The sequence below is a fragment of the Protopterus annectens genome, chromosome 7.part0 (assembly GCF_019279795.1).
Source record: "Protopterus annectens isolate FY-2018-M chromosome 7.part0, PAN1.0, whole genome shotgun sequence".
In the NCBI taxonomy this organism is placed as follows: Eukaryota; Metazoa; Chordata; order Ceratodontiformes; family Protopteridae; genus Protopterus; species Protopterus annectens.
This window is the reverse complement of record NC_056739.1, coordinates 1,403,535,573-1,403,548,514: the sequence shown is the minus strand read 5'-3', so window position 1 is coordinate 1,403,548,514 and position 12,942 is coordinate 1,403,535,573. Positions and strand designations below refer to the sequence as shown.

Here is a 12,942-nt window from a genome sequence, read left to right as displayed (position 1 = left end):
AAATTTGTGCTTTTCACTTAGTCATCTAAGTTAGATTTGAACAGTGAGGGATACATTTTGTTTACAGGGAGTGAGAGTCTGTCCCAGAGGTGGAGAATTATTTGGGAGAGATGTCTGCCACACTGGCAAGTTTGTGTTGTAATAATGATATATTTATTTCCCTTCAACTTGTAATTGGCTTGTCTTGCAAATATGTAGCAGATCAAGCAGGACTGGGTCAGTTTGAGCTTTGTAGGCCACATACAGATTATGCTGTAGTAGATGTTCATTGTGTTACACTGCTGCAGTTATCACGCTTGGGTTATCCTGCCGTCAGGCAGTCTCGCAGTCGGCCAGAGTTCCAAAGTCTTGGTCCAGCATCGGTTGCTGTCGCCTCCTCCCTGACATCAGTGTTGCAGGGGTATAAAAGCTGCAGCCACCATTTTCTTCAGTCTTTCTTGCCGCGCAGTGCCCGAAGCAGAAGCAGTTCGCAAGTGCCAGTTGGCCTACTCCTGAGATTTTTTATTCCGAATCCAGAACCAAAGTCTTCTAAAAAAGCTAAGTACCCCATTGGGGAAACTTTTTCTTGCCTCAGACCGATGTCAGTAAAAGTTAATAACTGCATTTCTTGTGGGAAGCAAATACTTCATAAGGATTTCCACTCCTATTGTATTCCATGCCTAGGCCCTGACCACAACGTCACTGGTTGTCGGTTTTATGCTAGGTTTAACAAGCGCACTGTTAAACGACGGTTTGATTTTGCCCGACATTATTTTGGTAGAAAATTCAATTACACCATGCCGTCAGAAATTCCGACGACCACAATGCATAAAAAGCACAAAGACAAGGACAGGCATCCGAGGCCCAAAACTGACGACAAGGCCTCTTCTAGGCCAGTCGCCGGTTCTCCAGTTTTCAGCAAGGTGACTACGCAGCCCCTGACGACCGCTTCCACAGAACCACAGACCGCATCCGACTCCCACGTGGAGCTGGCTGGGCCTTTGGATGCACTAGGCCTTCAGCTTATCGATCCTAAACCTACTGAGGGAATTGAAGTAGCTGAGCAATCCACAGTTACAGAGGGTGTTTTCAGACCTACCCAGTTAACCATTAAACCCTCTGTTAAGTCTAAGCCCCCCTTAAAAGCAAAGAAACAGACACAACTCTCTCCAGGACAGGCTTCCATGCCTAAGAAACAAATGCTAAAAATGGCCGAGGACCTAATCACCCTGATCAGGGGGTCCCATCCCCCTCCTAATAAAAGCCCAGACAGGATGCAGAAAATGAATCTTCTGACCAGATGTCCATTTCCTCTGACTCTTCCTCGGACCTAGGATATTCTTTACCCCCTTATGAGTATTCTGATGCTGAGGAATCAATTCCGTCAGCCTTTCCACCTGAGGATTATTCCTTTGGGGAGACCTTACATACCATGAGGGAGCATTTCCATTGGGAAGGTCAGGATTATTCAGAATCCAAGAAAAGGCTCAGAGACTTCCTTTTATTGCCTCAACACAGACCCCTTGCTATCCCGCCAGTTCTTGACATTGTGGATGATGTGTACACTTAATCCAGTTTGAAACCTGACTCCTTACCACCAGCCCCAGTTAAACCAGACAGATATTACAGAGTCCCTGACTCTCACAAGTTTCTGTACAAAAGCCCTGTTGCTAACCCTGAAACTATTTCTCAGGGGCCCAAAGGGATTAAGGCTTCATCAGCAAAAAACCCAGTTCCCTCTGACAGAGATTCCAGAGCTTTAGACAGATGGGGAAAGAAGGTATATATGTCTGCAACTTTAGCAATGAGAGCCTTGAATTGCCAGTTTCACATGCTAAAATATCAGCAATTTTTGATGTCTCAGTCGAAACAAAAGATGCTTCCGGATTCAGATCCTCCTAACTTAAAAGAAATGCAGGATTTATTGCATGCTGCTGAACAAGTGGGAAAATATACTTTGCAATGTGGGTTTGACTCCTTAGAGGCCTCCTGTAGAGCAGCAGTTACAGGCTCTGTCATTAGAAGGCATGCTTGGTTAAAAGAACATAAATTACCAGATCATGTTAAGGTAAATTATTGGATGCACCTTTGCAGTGGGATGTGCTGTTTGGAGTTAAAGCAGAGGAGGTATTAAAGAAGATGGAGGATAAGGCAAAATCTATGCAAACAGTGAAAGATTTCTTACAGGTTCAGCCTCCTCGTTTTAGCAGAAATTGGCCAACAAAGAATTGGTCCTTTCCAGTCACAGACAGACCTCAAAGGGGCAGATACAGATGTCCAAGAGGTAGAGGTCAGACACAAGGCCCTTACAGGCCTCGACAGTGGGGCACACCAGGCCAGAAAGAAGGAGAAGACAGGCCTCAATCTTATAAAAAACAGACTCAATGACTTTCCACTACAGCTGCCAAACAGCTCTCTCTTGGCAGCCCCCTTAGGAGGAAAACTGGCACTTTTCTATCACAACTGACATTGCATCACCAAAGACAAATGGGTTCTCAACATTGTATCTCAAGGTTACAGGTTACATTTTCACGCCCTGCCAAGGCTAAAAGGAATGCCAAATTTGCCACCAAATCAATGGGCAGAGGCTCAAAGACAAATTACAGAACTCATGGACATGAAAGCTATTCAAAAGGTACCCCCACAGGAACAAGGACAAGGATTTTACTCAAGACTCTTTCTGGTTCCCAGAAAGGACAAAGCCTGGAGACCCATTCTGGACCTTTCTACACTAAACACTTACCTGGATTTACCAAAATTCAAGATGTTGACACTACAGCAGCTTCTTCCCATGCTGGGCAAGAAAGCTTGGTTCGTGACACTGGACCTCAAAGAGGCATACCTGCATGTCCCTATCAGACAAAACTGCAGAAGATACCTCAGGTTTCTAGCTGGTTCAATGCATTATCAATTCTCTGCACTGCCCTTTGGCTTATCTACTGCATCCACGGTCTTCACAAAGTGCCTGACACCAGTAATTGCATTTTGCAGGCAAAAAGGAATTCAAATTTATCCATACCTGGACAACTGCCTGATTCAAGCAGAGAGCAAGGACATTCTACTAAAGCATCTGGCGTACATAAAAAAGTTATTAAGTTACCTGGGGTACACAGTAAATGAAAAGAAATCAAAACTAGTGCCCTCACAACAGATAATATTCCTGGGTGCCAGCTTGAACATAATGACCCAGATGGCTTATCTCACGCCAGACAAGCAAGGACAACTGACTCAATATTTTCAATTAATGGCAACAAAGACGCAACTCCCTGCAAGAAAAATTCTGCAGGCCTTAGGCTACAAGGCATCTTGCATACTACTAATTCCATATGCCAGACTGCATATGAGGAAACTACAATGGTACCTAAAGAGCGTATGGTCTCAACACTGTCAAAGTCTGGAAACAGTTATACCACTAATTCCTTGCCTACAACAGGAGTTTTGATGGTGGGCACAAGCTTGTCACCTCAACAAGGGACAGCTTTTCACTCAACCCACAGCCAGGCAAACACTGACAACAGATGCATCGGATTACGCCTGGGGAGCATACATGTCAGGAAAATGTATCCAGGGCGAGTGGCCCACAAAGCAAAGACATCTCCACATCAATCAAAAAGAGATGCTAGCTGTACAAAATGCTATTATAGCTTTCAAGGACCTACTGCATCCAGGGCAATTACTACTAAAGACAGACAACACCACAGTTATGTGGTACATAAACAAGCAAGGGGGCACACACTCCTACCCCCTCTGCATACAAGCCATGACCTTGTGGAACACAGCTCTAAACTACCAGGTTCATCTGCAAGCACAATTCCTGCCAGGAGAGAAACACACACTGGCAGACGACCTAAGCAGAAACATTAGGGACCCACACAAATGGGAACTAAACCCACAAATGTTCAGAATGATAACACAAAAATGGTGGAACCCGGACATAGATTTGTTTGCTTACCCAAAGAACTGCCAATTACAGAAATTCTGCACAAGGAGCTACCACCCACAAGCATGGAAAGTGGATGCCCTCTCATTCAGCTGGAAAAAACTACAAGTATACGCCTTCCCTCCTTTACCTCTCCTTCCAAAGGTACTCATAAAAGCCAGGCAGAAAGAGCCAAAAATGATCCTGATTGCACCAGACTGGCCATGCCAGCACTGGTACCCAATCTTAAAGAACTTAACACAAGAACCACCCTGGATTTTGCCTCAAATCCCACAGCTGCTGACACAGCACAACAATCAGATATTTCACAGCCAGCTAAAGACCTTAAATCTAGCTGCATGGAAAATTCCTTAGCCAAGCAAGCAATGCCTCTCTCCAAAGCTGTTATGGATGTCATTCTGGAGGCCAGAAGGCCTAGCACCAAGAAAGAATACTCAGATAAATGGAAGAGATTCTGTGCCTGGAACCAAGCACACAGCCTTGACCCTCTTGTCCCAAACATTCCTCAGATACTGAAATACTTAATTGAGATGCTGGACAAGGGCCTCTCTTTTTCAACCATCAAGATCCATGCCTCAGCAATCTCTGCTCATTACAACACAGATCCACCAATTTTTTCTAATCCTTTGCTCAAACAATACCTCAGCGGGGCTAAAAACATAAGACCACCCCGTAGAGCACCCACACCAACTTGGGACCTCAACTTTGTTTTGGAAAAAATAACTTTACCTCCTTTTGAGCCAGCTAACACAGCAGAATTAAAATACATCTCTTGGAAAACTCCTCTGCTACTGGCAATAACATCAGCACAAAGAGATTCAGAATTACAGGCACTAATGGCAGTGGAACCTTTCCTCATCTTCCACCAGGACAGGGTGTCTTTACAAACTAACCCTACATTTATGCCAAAGGTGGTATCAAGTGTGGCTCTAAACCAAACTATTCACTTGCCAACTTTCTATCCAAAACCACAGAACAAAGGGGAGAGACTACTACATTCTTGGACATTCACAGACAGTTATGCTTCTACTTGGACAAAACCAAAGCTTTCAGAAAAACTGAACAATTATTGGTAGCATATGCTGCAGGAGCACAGGGAAAAGCCATTTCAAAGCAGACTATTTCAAAATGGATAGGGCACTGTATACGTTTCTGCTATACCCACCATGGGAAACCTGTACCTAGCAGCATCAGATCTCACTCCACCAGGGCAACAGCCACTTCATCTGCCTACCTCAGAGGAGTACCTACCAAGGATATTTTGGAAGCAGCCACATGGAGTTCTGTGCATACTTTCACCAAACATTACCATTTGCCATTATACTCCAAATCCAGAGCTGGCTGCGCCACTGCTGTACTGCAGGGCCTTATAGCCACCCCTAATGCCTTATAGATCCAGCCTCCCTACCTCAGCTTTGGGATTCCACCCAAGTGTGATGACTGCAGCAGTGTAACACGATGAACATAGTACAGTTTTGTACCTACCGTAAGTGTAAATGTTCGAGTGTAAACACTGCTGCAGTCCAGGTTACCCTCCCTCCTTCCCTTCTTACTTTCTGGTACTTACCTAGGGTATCTATCCTTTATTACCTATGGGGAGTATTTGCTGGTAACTAAAAATGGTTGTTTGCTTTGCTTTTGTATTTTTTACTATCAATTTGAATTGCCTACCTATTTGGGGGCACCTGACATCTGGGGCAAGAAAAACTGAAGAAAATGGTGTCGGCTGCATCTTTTATACCCCTGTCGCACTGACGTCAGGGAGGAGGCGACAGCAACCAACGCCGGACCAAGACTTTGGAACTCTGGCCGACTGCGAGACCGCCTGACGGCAGGATAACCCAAGTGTGATGACTACAGCAGTGTTTACACTCGAACATCTACATTTATGGTAGGTACAAAACTGTACTTTTGTAGGCATGTTGGGTAACATATTAATGTCATGCTTGAGATTTTTTTGGTGAGAAATTAACTGTAATTTTTCAAGTTATGTTAGGTGTTTGGAGAGGTACACATTGCAGGGCACATGACCTTACATACCATGAGGGAGCATTTCCATTGGGAAGGTCAGGATTATTCAGAATCCAAGAAAAGGCTCAGAGACTTCCTTTTATTGCCTCAACACAGACCCCTTGCTATCCCGCCAGTTCTTGACATTGTGGATGATGTGTACACTTAATCCAGTTTGAAACCTGACTCCTTACCACCAGCCCCAGTTAAACCAGATAGATATTACAGAGTCCCTGACTCTCACAAGTTTCTGTACAAAAGCCCTGTTGCTAACCCTGAAACTATTTCTCAGGGGCCCAAAGGGATTAAGGCTTCATCAGCAAAAAACCCAGTTCCCTCTGACAGAGATTCCAGAGCTTTAGACAGATGGGGAAAGAAGGTATATATGTCTGCAACTTTAGCAATGAGAGCCTTGAATTGCCAGTTTCACATGCTAAAATATCAGCAATTTTTGATGTCTCAGTCGAAACAAAAGATGCTTCCGGATTCAGATCCTCCTAACTTAAAAGAAATGCAGGATTTATTGCATGCTGCTGAACAAGTGGGAAAATATACTTTGCAATGTGGGTTTGACTCCTTAGAGGCCTCCTGTAGAGCAGCAGTTACAGGCTCTGTCATTAGAAGGCATGCTTGGTTAAAAGAACATAAATTACCAGATCATGTTAAGGTAAATTATTGGATGCACCTTTGCAGTGGGATGTGCTGTTTGGAGTTAAAGCAGAGGAGGTATTAAAGAAGATGGAGGATAAGGCAAAATCTATGCAAACAGTGAAAGATTTCTTACAGGTTCAGCCTCCTCGTTTTAGCAGAAATTGGCCAACAAAGAATTGGTCCTTTCCAGTCACAGACAGACCTCAAAGGGGCAGATACAGATGTCCAAGAGGTAGAGGTCAGACACAAGGCCCTTACAGGCCTCGACAGTGGGGCACACCAGGCCAGAAAGAAGGAGAAGACAGGCCTCAATCTTATAAAAAACAGACTCAATGACTTTCCACTACAGCTGCCAAACAGCTCTCTCTTGGCAGCCCCCTTAGGAGGAAAACTGGCACTTTTCTATCACAACTGGCATTGCATCACCAAAGACAAATGGGTTCTCAACATTGTATCTCAAGGTTACAGGTTACATTTTCACACCCTGCCAAGGCTAAAAGGAATGCCAAATTTGCCACCAAATCAATGGGCAGAGGCTCAAAGACAAATTACAGAACTCATGGACATGAAAGCTATTCAAAAGGTACCCCCACAGGAACAAGGACAAGGATTTTACTCAAGACTCTTTCTGGTTCCCAGAAAGGACAAAGCCTGGAGACCCATTCTGGACCTTTCTACACTAAACACTTACCTGGATTTACCAAAATTCAAGATGTTGACACTACAGCAGCTTCTTCCCATGCTGGGCAAGAAAGCTTGGTTCGTGACACTGGACCTCAAAGAGGCATACCTGCATGTCCCTATCAGACAAAACTGCAGAAGATACCTCAGGTTTCTAGCTGGTTCAATGCATTATCAATTCTCTGCACTGCCCTTTGGCTTATCTACTGCATCCACGGTCTTCACAAAGTGCCTGACACCAGTAATTGCATTTTGCAGGCAAAAAGGAATTCAAATTTATCCATACCTGGACAACTGCCTGATTCAAGCAGAGAGCAAGGACATTCTACTAAAGCATCTGGCGTACATAAAAAAGTTATTAAGTTGCCTGGGGTACACAATAAATGAAAAGAAATCAAAACTAGTGCCCTCACAACAGATAATATTCCTGGGTGCCAGCTTGAACATAATGACCCAGATGGCTTATCTCACGCCAGACAAGCAAGGACAACTGACTCAATATTTTCAATTAATGGCAACAAAGACGCAACTCCCTGCAAGAAAAATTCTGCAGGCCTTAGGCTACATGGCATCTTGCATACTACTAATTCCATATGCCAGACTGCATATGAGGAAACTACAATGGTACCTAAAGAGCGTATGGTCTCAACACTGTCAAAGTCTGGAAACAGTTATACCACTAATTCCTTGCCTACAACAGGAGTTTCGATAGTGGGCACAAGCTTGTCACCTCAGCAAGGGACAGCTTTTCACTCAACCCACAGCCAGGCAAACACTGACAACAGATGCATCGGATTACGCCTGGGGAGCATACATGTCAGGAAAATGTATCCAGGGCGAGTGGCCCACAAAGCAAAGACATCTCCACATCAATCAAAAAGAGATGCTAGCTGTACAAAATGCTATTATAGCTTTCAAGGACCTACTGCATCCAGGGCAATTACTACTAAAGACAGACAACACCACAGTTATGTGGTACATAAACAAGCAAGGGGGCACACACTCCTACCCCCTCTGCATACAAGCCATGACCTTGTGGAACACAGCTCTAAACTACCAGGTTCATCTGCAAGCACAATTCCTGCCAGGAGAGAAACACACACTGGCAGACGACCTAAGCAGAAACATTAGGGACCCACACAAATGGGAACTAAACCCACAAATGTTCAGAATGATAACACAAAAATGGTGGAACCCGGACATAGATTTGTTTGCTTACCCAAAGAACTGCCAGTTACAGAAATTCTGCACAAGGAGCTACCACCCACCAGCATGGAAAGTGGATGCCCTCTCATTCAGCTGGAAAAAACTACAAGTATACGCCTTCCCTCCTTTACCTCTCCTTCCAAAGGTACAAATAAAAGCCAGGCAGAAAGAGCCAAAAATGATCATGATTGCACCAGTCTGGCCATGCCAGCACTGGTACCCAATCTTAAAGAACTTAACACAAGAACCACCCTGGATTTTGCCTCAAATCCCACAGCTGCTGACACAGCACAACAATCAGATATTTCACAGCCAGCTAAAGACCTTAAATCTAGTTGCATGGAAAATTCCTTAGCCAAGCAAGCAATGCCTCTCTCCAAAGCTGTTATGGATGTCATTCTGGAGGCCAGAAGGCCTAGCACCAAGAAAGCATACTCAGATAAATGGAAGAGATTCTGTGCCTGGAACCAAGCACACAGCCTTGACCCTCTTGTCCCAAACATTCCTCAGATACTGAAATACTTAATTGAGATGCTGGACAAGGGCCTCTCTTTTTCAACCATCAAGATCCACGCCTCAGCAATCTCTGCTCATTACAACACAGATCCACCAATTTTTTCTAATCCTTTGCTCAAACAATACCTCAGCGGGGCTAAAAACATAAGACCACCCCGTAGAGCACCCACACCAACTTGGGACCTCAACTTTGTTTTGGAAAAAATAACTTTACCTCCTTTTGAGCCAGCTAACACAGCAGAATTAAAATACATCTCTTGGAAAACTCCTCTGCTACTGGCAATAACATCAGCACAAAGAGATTCAGAATTACAGGCACTAATGGCAGTGGAACCTTTCCTCATCTTCCACCAGGACAGGGTGTCTTTACAAACTAACCCTACATTTATGCCAAAGGTGGTATCAAGTGTGGCTCTAAACCAAACTATTCACTTGCCAACTTTCTATCCAAAACCACAGAACAAAGGGGAGAGACTACTACATTCTTTGGACATTCACAGACAGTTATGCTTCTACTTGGACAAAACCAAAGCTTTCAGAAAAACTGAACAATTATTGGTAGCATATGCTGCAGGAGCACAGGGAAAAGCCATTTCAAAGCAGACTATTTCAAAATGGATAGGGCACTGTATACATTTCTGCTATACCCACCATGGGAAACCTGTACCTAGCAGCATCAGATCTCACTCCACCAGGGCAACAGCCACTTCATCTGCCTACCTCAGAGGAGTACCTACCAAGGATATTTTGGAAGCAGCCACATGGAGTTCTGTGCATACTTTCACCAAACATTACCATTTGCCTTTATACTCCAAATCCAGAGCTGGCTGCGCCACTGCTGTACTGCAGGGCCTTATAGCCACCCCTAATGCCTTATAGATCCAGCCTCCCTACCTCAGCTTTGGGATTCCACCCAAGTGTAATGACTGCAGCAGTGTAACACGATGAACATAGTACAGTTTTGTACCTACCATAAATGTAAATGTTCGAGTGTAAACACTGCTGCAGTCCAGGTTACCCTCCCTCCTTCCCTTCTTACTTTCTGGTACTTACCTAGGGTATCTATCCTTTATTACCTATGGGGAGTATTTGCTGGTAACTAAAAATGGTTGTTTGCTTTGCTTTTGTATTTTTTACTATCAATTTGAATTGCCTACCTATTTGGGGGCACCTGACATCTGGGGCAAGAAAAACTGAAGAAAATGGTGTCGGCTGCATCTTTTATACCCCTGTCGCACTGACGTCAGGGAGGAGGCGACAGCAACCAACGCCGGACCAAGACTTTGGAACTCTGGCCGACTGCGAGACCGCCTGACGGCAGGATAACCCAAGTGTGATGACTACAGCAGTGTTTACACTCGAACATCTACATTTATGGTAGGTACAAAACTGTACTTTTGTAGGCATGTTGGGTAACATATTAATGTCATGCTTGAGATTTTTTTGGTGAGAAATTAACTGTAATTTTTCAAGTTATGTTAGGTGTTTGGAGAGGTACACATTGCAGGGCACATTCTTTACTAGCATGGGTTAATCAGGGATGAGCAGAAGGGAATGATGACCACTTTAGACCAATAGGGATGTCATCATTAATCAAATAAATGTATATTCACTTTTTCCTTTACCACTCAGATTGTGCAGGCCTAATTGCCATCTTCATTTTACCAGTAGGTACACAGGCTGGATATTTGCAGGCCAAAGGAGAGTTTATTATCTAACAAAGATGACAAGGTCTGTAATGACTGCATCTATTTAAGTGGGTTGTTGTTTATTTGGCAGATGTGAAAGTGTTCCTGTTATTACTGGTTGTGCAATGCTGAACTTTTTGGCATTCAACTTTAGACTGTCTTCTTGACAGCATATGTTTGGTCATGTTAGGCCATCTCAGGGGAGTTGATGGCTGCAAACTTGCAATCAACAATGAACTTGGTCAGTCAGTGGCCTTTAGTGTTACATTTGACATTAGAGAAGTAGAAATCAAATAGATGTGATCCCAAAACAACCCAGTACCGCACCACTGGTGCCAAGTTTCTTAAGGATAAAGTGCCATTAATTCTAACAAAATGGTGTCAGTGAGGATGTTGGCAATGCAATGGTTTATGTAGTGATTTGTACTGAGTTTGACCAACGTATCAGTGATGTCAGAGTGGGGAATAGTGTCAAAAGCCTTAGCCAAAACAAGGTAAGCTGTGTGCATAGAGTTACCCTCATCTAGTGCTTTTGTGACTCTTTCAAAGAACTCAGCTAGATGTAATAAACATAATATATCTTTTACAAACTCAAATCAACTAGGGTGTATGTATTGCATGTCCCTTTTCTCTGAGTTTATGAGGTCTATAATAACGCATTCTCTTCTTGCAAATGATGCCACTGAGGATTGTAGATCTATAGTTGCTAGGCCCCATGCTGCTGTCTCCTTCATTTTATTTTTATTTTATTTATTTTGAATTTGTTTACCGGGCTGGTCCGACTGGATGTATTTCCATTTTCAGCAGAGGCCCAGGGAGAAAAGCTCCACATAGAGACAAACACAGTTACATTATATATAAAAATGTAGCAGGCAAAACATGATTCTAGACTACATTACACAACTGATACTTACATACTAGATAGGACATCACCATTAAGTTCTATTACAGAAATACAAGATAGAAAGGTTCTGTAACAGTAAAACATTTGCGGAAAGTATAAAGTACGTTCAGGAAATTACTTTCACATCCAAAGTTCTTTAATAGTTTGTAATAGTTACTACTTGTAAAAGGTGTTTATGAGAGAAGCTTCTCAATGGGTAAGCAGAAGAGAGTAATGAAAGAAGGTGTTATAAAGAGAAAATGAGTGGAATCACAAGATTAGTCAGGATTGCTGCATGGGCATAACCAGTGTGTTTTAAGGTGTTTTTTAAGCTTTTGTTTAAAGAGGAAAGGGGAGGGAATGGAAGTTAGAGCAGTAGGTAGGAGATTCCAATATTTACCGATGGTATTGGAGAATAGGAAGTCACCAGCAATGTTGTTAGATTTAGTTAACCTCACTAGAAGTTTGCTTGAAGAGCATAAGGAATTTCGGTTAGTATAAGGGGTAATAAGGTTAGAAAGTATGGGTGTGTTATTATGTTGGTAAAATATCCTATGGGCAAAGGTGAGTTGGGAAAGTATCAACATGTTTTTTAGTTCAAGCCAGTGGAGTTGCTGTAGGTTCAGACAGTGGTGAGTTCTAAATTGGTTCCCAGTAGCAAACCTAGCAATATTATTGTAGGTATTAGCTAGTTTAGAGAGATTATTTTTCTTTAGTTTAGTGTATATGGGTGAAGCATAGAGAAGAGTAGAAATAAGATGAGAGTGAGCAAGTGTAGCTTTGGCTGTTGGAGTTAAGAAGGGTTTAATTCTGTAGAAGGAGCCCAGTTTTCTATTTACGGTTTTAATAGTGTTATTAATGTGATTATCAAAGGTGAGGTTATTGTCTATAGTGATACCTAACAGCTTGGTGGTAGAGTCAGGGGATATATGGGTGCCATTTTTGAATAAGATAGAGAATTCTATTGGGGAGGACTTAATAGTAGGCTTAAAGAGCAGGAGTTTGTTTTTTTGGCATTCAAAAGGAGGCGGCGTTTTAAGAACCATGCCTCAACTGTGTTAAATACATTCTGTGTTAGTGTTTGTAGTTCAGATATGGTTTTAGCAGAACATATGAGTGTAGAATCATCTGCATATTGTATGCATGTAGCTTGTGGTATAGCTACTTGTAGGTCATTTATGAATAAGGAGAATAGAAGAGATCCTAGAATGGAGCCCTGGGGGACACCAAGAGAGACTGGCAGAAGAGATTTAAGTTTGTTATCCCAGAGAACTGCCTGTTGCCTGTTGCTGGGGTAGGAAGTGAACCAGCGAACAGCCTTGGGGTCTAAAGAAAGAGATTCTAGGTTTTTTATGAGCAGGGGATGGTTAACCATATCAAAGGCTTTT

General features: G+C 43.1%; 1 protein-coding gene across 1 annotated transcript in view; it reads left to right on the top strand.

Annotated features, from left to right (window-relative positions):
* Positions 1 to 12,942, top strand: part of DOCK3 (dedicator of cytokinesis 3) — a 4,843,230-nt gene that overhangs the window by 2,745,450 nt on the left and 2,084,838 nt on the right. The window lies entirely within an intron of this gene.